The following is a 9,005-nucleotide window of genomic DNA, read 5'->3' as shown; positions in this document are numbered from 1 at the left end:
TATCGAGAGACGAAACTACTGTGTGATTTCCTTGGGTAATTAACGGTATTAAATGAATTATGATTTCTAGAGATGTAAAAAGGGAGATGCAATTGTTTGAACATTAAACGTTGATTCTATGGATAGATTAGTGGCAAGTGTGAGTGATAGCATAATAAGAGAAGGTCCATGGTAAGAAAGAGTGGGATGATGTCGGTAGAAAGTAATGGAATTTGAGTTTTGGAGCAACGAAGGGGTAACTGGATTTCTAAAGAGTTAGCTAGAAGGAATAAGGAGTTGAACTATTAATTGGTATTATTGAGTGTAAAGAGAAAAGAAGGATAAAAGTAAGTTGAGGAAAATATTCACCGGAGTTATGTGATATAAAGGTAAGGAATCATCGAAATGTGTGATATTATCATGAGGATGTTAGTTAATGGTTATATGGGAGCTTCAGGACAACATGTTTAATAATGAGTTTTGAGAAATTAAGGAAAGTAAGAAGTTAGTAGAATATCTACATGATATGAGATTTTGGTGGAGAAATGGATGATGATTCAATTAAGGAAAATATTGGGAAGAATGTTGAGGTAATTTTGTTCATGGATTCGATGTTCGTTGTTTGGGATGTTAACCAAAGATAGAAAAGAAATCATGATGTTTAGAGATGAGTGAAGAGGTTTGATGTCCGGACAGTGGTAGTGTTATGGTCTTTGACTAGTGGTTAAGGGTAAGGGTATATTAGAAAAGTGGCAATTCTAAAGAGGCTGATTTTGTAAAGACTGAATTGATAAAAGTATGGTTGTCAGGAAGTATAAGACATAGTTTTAGGAGGTGGTTTCTCATAATGAGTGTTAGCGGTATGGTTATGTATGGCGAGAAGGTCTTTGGTGATGCGAATGGAAGAGTGTGATGAGGGGCATGCGAGTTAAGCTCGGACAACAGGTAACCTTTGTTGAGTGGTAACTTACGTGGTCAGGATTGACTAGTTGGTTGTGATTACGGGTCTATGATATGTGTAAATGTTTGTGTGAGGTTCTGACCTCACAAGAAGTGGTATGGTGTGATAATTATAAAGTCGTTTTTTTTTATGAATGTTACGTAATATATATGTTGGACACGGTAGTTTAATTGAATGATATCCAAAAAGGTAATAATTTGATTAATTTGACATGGCTAGTTATAATTTTATGTGTATTAATAACACACGTGTATTCCGTGAAATGGTAGAGATGATGTTCATGAGATGCTTATCTGTTTATTCATATAATATGTTGCGTTGTGATTGAGTAAAGTGGATTTGAGTAAGTTTTCTTGTCCGAAAGGTTATTTCCGAGTCAGTATTTATGGAATTGTATGTAGTTGTGATGTCTATCGATGTGGTTGTGGTGCCTCGGGTGGTGATCCGGGCTCGATATTTAGTGTTGTGATCCGGGTATTTTCGCACTACGGTGTGGCTGTTGGTGGCGGTGTTGTGATGCCGTCACCGGTTGTGGTGGAGTAGGCGGGATGATTATGATACGAGTTTTCGAAAGTGCATAGCGATTATACATAGATTGTTGTTTTGTTTTTTGTTGTTCTTGGTGAGTTTTGGTTGAACATGTAGACGGTTGTCTTGCTTATTGATGTTTTCTTTACCAGGTTAAGTTAAGAATGAGGTAGAGTATGATATGAAATAGAGTTGAATATGTTTTCGTTGTTGTCATGGTATAGTGATATTACATTGATGGGACACGGTTGTGAGAGGTTGTTCTGTAGTTTTGATCTTGTTCTAGATAAGGCTTTAGTGGACATGGTAATGGCAAGTGATTCGTAGAACATGTGTAGTAATGATCGATATATGCGGGTGGTTCATAATCCTTTGTTGAGACAAAGTGAGTGTAGGGCGTTGAGTAATTAGTGTCGTGTTAAGTTATGTATGAGGCTTGCGGTAATAAAAGAAAGGAACTTGAGGATCTAGTGTGAGTGTACGTAACAAGTGTGGATCGTGAGTTATGCTTTTGGTGGTAAAAGTTTTATGTAGTTTATATAGAGAGGTGTGTCATGTTGCGGTAATAGGGAACAAGTGAAGTTTTGGGTTAAATTAAGGATTTTGTGGTATAGGTTAGGTGGTGTGACGAGAGAAGTGAAGTATGAGAGTTGTTTAAGTAAGTGAGCCTTGGGTAGGTGCATGGCGAGTGTTTAGATTATAGGTGGTTATCTTTGACATGCGACGGTGATGAGGATTATGAAAAGATATGTCTAGGATTTAGTATTAGTGAGTTACGAGGACGTAACATTTATCTTAAGAGGAGTAGGAGGCGATAAAAGAGAGTTTCATGGTGGTGCATGTTGTAATATAATTGGAAGTAGAGTGTTAGCGTAGTGTAAAGGAGGGATTTGTTTTGTGGATAATACTTATAAAAGGCCATGGCCGTGCTTGTAGTAGTGTGATGCTTCAGAGTGTGGGAATATTTTATATAATGTTGACAGTTGGAGGATGATGCTATGAGTCTGAGTAAACTTCGAGGACGAAGTTCCTTTTAAGGGTGGTAGAATGTAACATTCCGTTTGATGTCTAGAAGTGTCTTGATTTTGGATTTGATAGTGGATGATATTATGGAGCTAGTAGTGTTAGTGGATGGTGGTTGGTTATGTATGAAGTTGGTGTCGTGAGAGATATATATGTGGTGGATACGATATCGTGAGTCATGTTAAGGAAGTAAACATAGTTGGTGGAGTGGGTGTTAAGAGTTCATGTTTTATGTTTGGTCGAGTTTTTGAGTTCTTAGTTATGTTGTTGCGTCTTGGTCGAGTTAGTATGGTTGTTTTTAGAGTATGGGTTGAACTTCGGGGACGAAGTTCTTTTTAAGGAGGGAAGACTGTAATACTCCGTATTTATAAGTCTTGGGGTACTCTATCGAGTAGGCCTTACTCTGTCGAGTAAGGGTAAGTTGCGTTTTAGAAAAGTTTCTGACCTGTAGGGTACTCTATCAAGTAGCCTTAGGTACTCGATAGAGTAAGGGGGTACTCTATCAAGTAGCCTTAGGTACTCGATAGAGTAAGGGGGTACTCTATCAAGTAGCCTTAGGCACTCGATCGAGTAGGGGGGTACTCGATCGAGTGTCCGGTTTTACGGGGAGTTTTCTCGGGTTTTGTTAATTATGCGATTTAGGTATTTAAGCTTCGTCGTCATTATTCTAAACCACTTTTACAAAACCTAAATTCCTGTTTAAGAGAGAAAGCAAACAAGTCCATCTTCTTAATCGCATTCTTAGCGATTCCGAGTTCGACGGTCGAGTTCTTGTCGTTGTTCGCACCGTTGAGTTCCTTGCGTCGAGGGTAAGATCTATGTACCCTTTTTATTGTCTTTCCTTTGATTTGGTTAAACCCTAATTTAGAGATTTGGGGGTTTATGTGTAGTATGTGATTTGGTAGCCTTTATATGTTGTATGATAGGAGGAGGGTTCATAGAGGAAGCTTTTTGATTAAGCAGTAGAGACCGTCTGATAATTATGCTTTCCAGGTAGGATTCCCTACTCAGTATTAGTCCCATAATGGGATGATTGTTGATGTGCGAGATTGATTGTTTGATATAGTGATTATATTGTGACGGTTGTGATTGTGATTGTACATTGTTGATAGATTCAAACGGTTGTTGATGTTGTGGTTGTGATTGGTTGTCTATGGTTCTCGAGATGCGTTCTCGGCTGAGTGGAGTCACTTGCGGAAGTGACTTCACGCCCTAGTTTCGCCCTTCGTGGAACCCGCCACGGAAGGGGATGTGCACATTAATGGGACAGGGTTATCGCTCGGTATGATGAGCGGGGCTTAGGTGGGAACGGCTGCGGTCCCCATCGGCGTGGTGGTCCGGTGGACGATCGGTGATTGAGATTGATGGGATTGGAGTAGTTGTGTGTATGTGTGACGGTTAAGCGATTGTGTATCTTTCTTGTTGATATATATATATAAGTTGTGTGATTAGTGCGACCCGTTTAAATGTTTTAAAAACTGTGGTGATCCATTCGGGGTGGTGAGCGGTTGTTTAGCGGTATATCTTGGATACGCGTGGGATCTAGTGGGGATGGAGTCATCACATATCGAGTCTTTAGTCTTCCGTTGTGTTTATTAGAACAGTTCCTTTCGGTTGGTTTATAGTTTGAGAACAGTTGTATTTTGCTTCTGATTGGTTTTGTAATGTAATCACTTAAACTTATTTAATAAAGTATGTTTCTTCATTGTCATATGATTATCATGCCTCGGGTAACCGAGATGGTAGCATCCTTATACCTGAGTGGTCCTGGTAAGGCACTTGGAGTATGGGGGTGTTACAGAACCGTCTTTTGATCTCCAGTAGATTGCAACTCCAATATATCAAACCGAGCATTCATGGCTTCCAGCTGAGTCACGACTGCCTTATCAACCGAATGGACCGTTCGAATACCGTCCCGTGGGTTCCCATATTCAGTACAATGGGTCGCCATCTCCTCAATAATGCCCCATCCCTTGTCATCATCAATGTTCTTTTGAAATCTCCCGTTGGATGAGGTGTCCAGTATAGCTCTGTGGTCATCGTACAATCCATTGTAAAACTGGTTGCACAAAAACCACTGATCAAAACCATGGTGAGGAAGAAACCTCACCAACTTCTTGAACCAATACCAAGCTTCATAGAAGGTGTCATCAGGTGCCTGCTTGAAACTAGTAATCTTACCTCTCAGCTGATTAGTGCGTTGAGGAGGGAAGTATCTTTTGTAGAAGGCAAGTGCGAGAGTCTCCCAGTTGGTGATACCAACAGCTGTCCGGGCAAGATCAGTCTGCCACTCTCGGGCGGAGTCAGTCAGAGAAAAAGGAAAAACCACTTCCTTTATCTTGTCTTGTGTTACTCCCTTAGTAGCGGGAATAATAGAGCAATAGTCGGTAAAGACTTCCATATGCTTTCACGGATCTTCACCCGCCACACCTCGGTACAGATTCCTTTCTACCAGATTAATGTAAGACGGAAGGATATCGAAAGTATTACCGTCCTCAGTTTGGAGGTTAAAACCTTTAGGAATCGAGGATGCTTTGGGCTCCGAGTGACTTGCAATGTTAGGCATCTTTACTGGCTTGTTGGCAGAAATGAGATTGTCTTCTTCAAAAGACTGCTCTTCTGCAAATAAAAAGTGTTGTAGCTCGGGCTCGAAAGTACTCAAGTCTTCCTTTCGAAGTTCTCTTTGCAGATGGAGTCTATGCCGAAATAGTCTTTCTGGCTCAGAATCAGCAGGAACTAACTCCGACCTGTTTGACCTGGGCATACACAACACTGAAAGAAATAAATGAGAACTGCCTCAAGGAATAGAAATTCCCTGAGACGGATAAAAATAAACGAAAAACAAAAACAGATAGGGCTATTGCCTCCCCGGCAACGGCGCCAAAATTTGCCAGCCTAGTCGTGTACCTACCAAAAATAACCAACTGGCACTAACTAATATAGCTAGGGAAGTCGGGTCGATCTCCACAGGGAGGCAAGATATCTGTTAAAGGTCCGTCTATTTAGGTCACTAAACGGGGGTTTGAATTTGATTTCTAAACTAATAAAGGCTTAAAGGAAAGTGCAGTAAAGAAAGAGCAATAAAAGATAGAAAATATAATAGAGATGATCAAATGAGAGAGAACATGTCAGGATTTCGGTTCACCATGGTAGTCTAGCGATTCAGCTGCAAATAGCCTAGATAATCTACTGTGAAACGGATACAGGAAAGGTCCTTCCGTTCCACTTTCTATCCTAGATTTCCACTAACTTAACTTCGGCCCTCGTCAGGGTAGTCTACTGTTCATAGTAGCTCTATTTAATCCATTCTTCCGATCCAGGAGTAAATTTAACCAGATTAAAAGTAACTTAGAAGCGTGCACTCAACTAAGTCGGTATTATAATTAAATTGCCATGGGTACAGATTCTCACAAGTAAACAATCTAGTCTATTCGCTACATCGTCACAATTCTACCATGGATTCCCTAATCCCAACATGAAAGGATTTAGCTACTCATATTACTAATGTTGTCAATAATAATAATAGTGAATAAACTAATTGAAGGCATGATGAAATAACAATAATAATGCATAAACTAAATTAAGGCAGAATAATTAAGACAATAAAACAAGGATTAAAGCTAGGAAATAATGAGATTAAGATTAAAAGGAGAAGAGAGATTACAATCTCAAGCGATTCCGGCGTAAAGATCAAATCCACTAAGAAAAAGATTAAGGAGAAGAGAGTTTACAGTAGAAAGTGTAAAAGAGAGATTAAGAGTTTCAAGAGATGAATCCAGCGTAAGTAGCGTCGAAAACAACGTACTTAATAACCTAATTATTCAATGCTTAAATAGGAAAACTAAGTCCATCACGAAATAACATAACACGGGTTAATTAAGCCCGTCTAAAATCCAATACCTCTCGATCGAGTGATATAAAACCACTCGATCGAGGTCTTCAGGAGACAATCCTCTCGATCGAACCAAAATATCTCTCGATCGAGGAAACCCACTAAACAACATTTTGATCGAGCACAACAAACCACTCGATCAAACTCTTCAGCTTCCCAAACCACTCGATCGAACTCTTCAGCTTCCCAAACCACTCGATCGAACAAATAAACCCATCGATCGAGTGTTCTTCCTCCAAGTCAGCTTCTAAATTGTCTTTGACTGCTCTGTTGACCACCCTTTCACGCAAATCAAGGCATAATCTCGCTCTAACATTCCCGTCTCCTCAAAATGCATGCAAAATAGGACGAAAAGAGTACGGTTTCACCACTTTCAGGTTCATTTCTGCAACTCAGAAGAAACAAACCAAAGTAGCCAATTCGGGGCATTTTGCAATACAAAACGGTATAAAAAGGCATAGAAATACGTGCAAAATAAGACTAAAAAGGCTATATAAAATGCACGTATCATGTTTGATTTCTAAACCACACACTGTATTCGACGCTTCATAAGCAACAAAGTACTCATTTTAGTTTTAAAATTAATCATAGTGTCGTACTTGAAACCATTTCAGCACATAATTACTTTCATTTAAACAAAATGTGTCCAGATTACAATCAGGAGCCATACTTGTCTATTTGAAATTGATATCAATGTAACCAACTTACAATGATTATTTCTCATGTTGTCCATAATAGTCATCAAGACTAGATTGGTATCCACTCGTCATACGTGTACATAAACAACATCTTTGCAAGTCTCATTGAGACAACAAAATGTCGTTTCCTTAATATGTATGTCATTAACATCCCAAACCATAAAAGCGAATTATACTCCCATAACTTTCGCGTACATATAAAATTATCCTTATCTCAAATAATTTAAAACACTTCTGAATCATTTTATTGAGATCGAAAATTCCAACCTCTGGATACTCGTTTAAAAAACGTTCTCACTTGCCTATCACACTCTGATAACGTGAATCTCAAGGTATGTCTGACACAACTTATTGCATAATTTCATCAAGGAAAACTACATTATTCACGTATACCTGTCAAATCTCATTTTATGTATGTTGACATGTGTTAGGAGAATCCAAACTCTATATGGTTACAGCACCATCAGGGTATCAGCCTAAGTTCAAAACTTTGTAATGATACATGAAATCATTTTGGATTCATGGCCTCTACTCACTTTACACCTTTTGAGTTGGAGCTCATTATTGCTTCCTTTAAAGTCAAACTTATGCGGGCTTATTCATAGATGGTACATCCATGACTCTTCATGGATCTTAGCCATCTCCATTAACATTTGATGAGAATTACTATGAATCTTGATCTTTTCAAGAATATTCTACTCCCACTGTTTTTTAGAGACAACATTCCCATTGAGAATCATTTCAAGTAACAAACTCTTTGTACTTGATGGGACGTAGAATTAATATCCTACCTTAGGATAGTCCCAAAAAAACATGTCAAATTTGAGTCTAAATTTCAGATTTTTTTTTAAAAGTTTTAAAGACCTCAAATATTAAGAAAATACTATATAGGAACAATTCCCTTACATATGTTATATGTAATGTATATTCATTGACTTAGATGGAAATAATTTTGAAATTGTGTACCTAGATAATTTCGAGCGTATAAAATAGCGAGATCTGCATGACTCATCATAGACAGAACCATATCAAAATAGGGCTCTTCTTATCTTATAAGACATAACACTCCACAATCATTTAGAAAAAGACCACCATCAAAATAAAATTAGTATGATATTTTCCATTTGGGACGTACCCACATAGTTATATCTTTGTGACATTCCCAAAATACCACATACCAATTTTAGTTAGTGATGTCCTTTAAAATAAAACATTTTTTCTCTAATATTCTTACTGTGAAACTTAGATTGTCTTCTTAAGACTAGTAGTGAAACAATTTCATTACTATTATGATGATCATAAACATTTGGTTCAAGTTTTCCCATCTCGATCAAATCGAGCGATACTGATTGTCTTCCTAAGTTGACCTTTACTTCAGTCCGAGTCTATTTCAAGTAAATCTTTTAAAATGTCAGACTAATGTTCATTGTATGAACATATGCATAATTACTGAAAATAGTAATTATGATGAAGTATTAGAATCTCATTCCTTGACAACATCACTTAATTAATCCACACATATCTGAATATGTGTGACCAAATTTGTCGGTTGCCATCTTAACAAGTTAGAGGCACGTTACAATTCTTCCACCATTTAAACAAAATCCACTTGCGGGAGTTGATCCAAATCAACAAGGCTTAGAGTTCCATCATCATGGAACTTCTATGAATGTTTCTTGTTTCTTGGCTAATAAGACAATGTTATAAGCGCGTGAAACTCGAGTCATAAGACTTGAACCCTTTTGTATTTCATGTTATAGATGAGATTGAACAAAACTAATATTGTCTTAACAAAAAATAGAACAACAATTGTTCTTTATAAAATATTAATTGAATTTATGTCCGAACATGAAAAAATTAACATTTTTCTAACGACAAATGTAAGAATAACTATTATTCAAATAAATCTAGTTTTGAACAATAC

The 9,005-nt window shown here is 37.8% G+C and overlaps 1 non-coding gene across 1 annotated transcript; it reads left to right on the top strand.

Moving 5' to 3' along the window:
• The first annotated feature begins 4,575 nt into the window (after nt 1-4,575).
• Nucleotides 4,576-4,681, top strand: LOC141635372 (small nucleolar RNA R71). The gene has a single exon (XR_012540066.1). It is a non-coding gene; the product is annotated as a small nucleolar RNA R71 (small nucleolar RNA).
• The last annotated feature ends 4,324 nt before the right edge of the window (nt 4,682-9,005 follow it).

This window comes from Silene latifolia, chromosome Y, assembly GCF_048544455.1.
Source record: "Silene latifolia isolate original U9 population chromosome Y, ASM4854445v1, whole genome shotgun sequence".
NCBI lineage: Eukaryota > Viridiplantae > Streptophyta > Magnoliopsida > Caryophyllales > Caryophyllaceae > Silene > Silene latifolia.
This window is presented reverse-complemented; position numbering and strand designations above follow the sequence as displayed.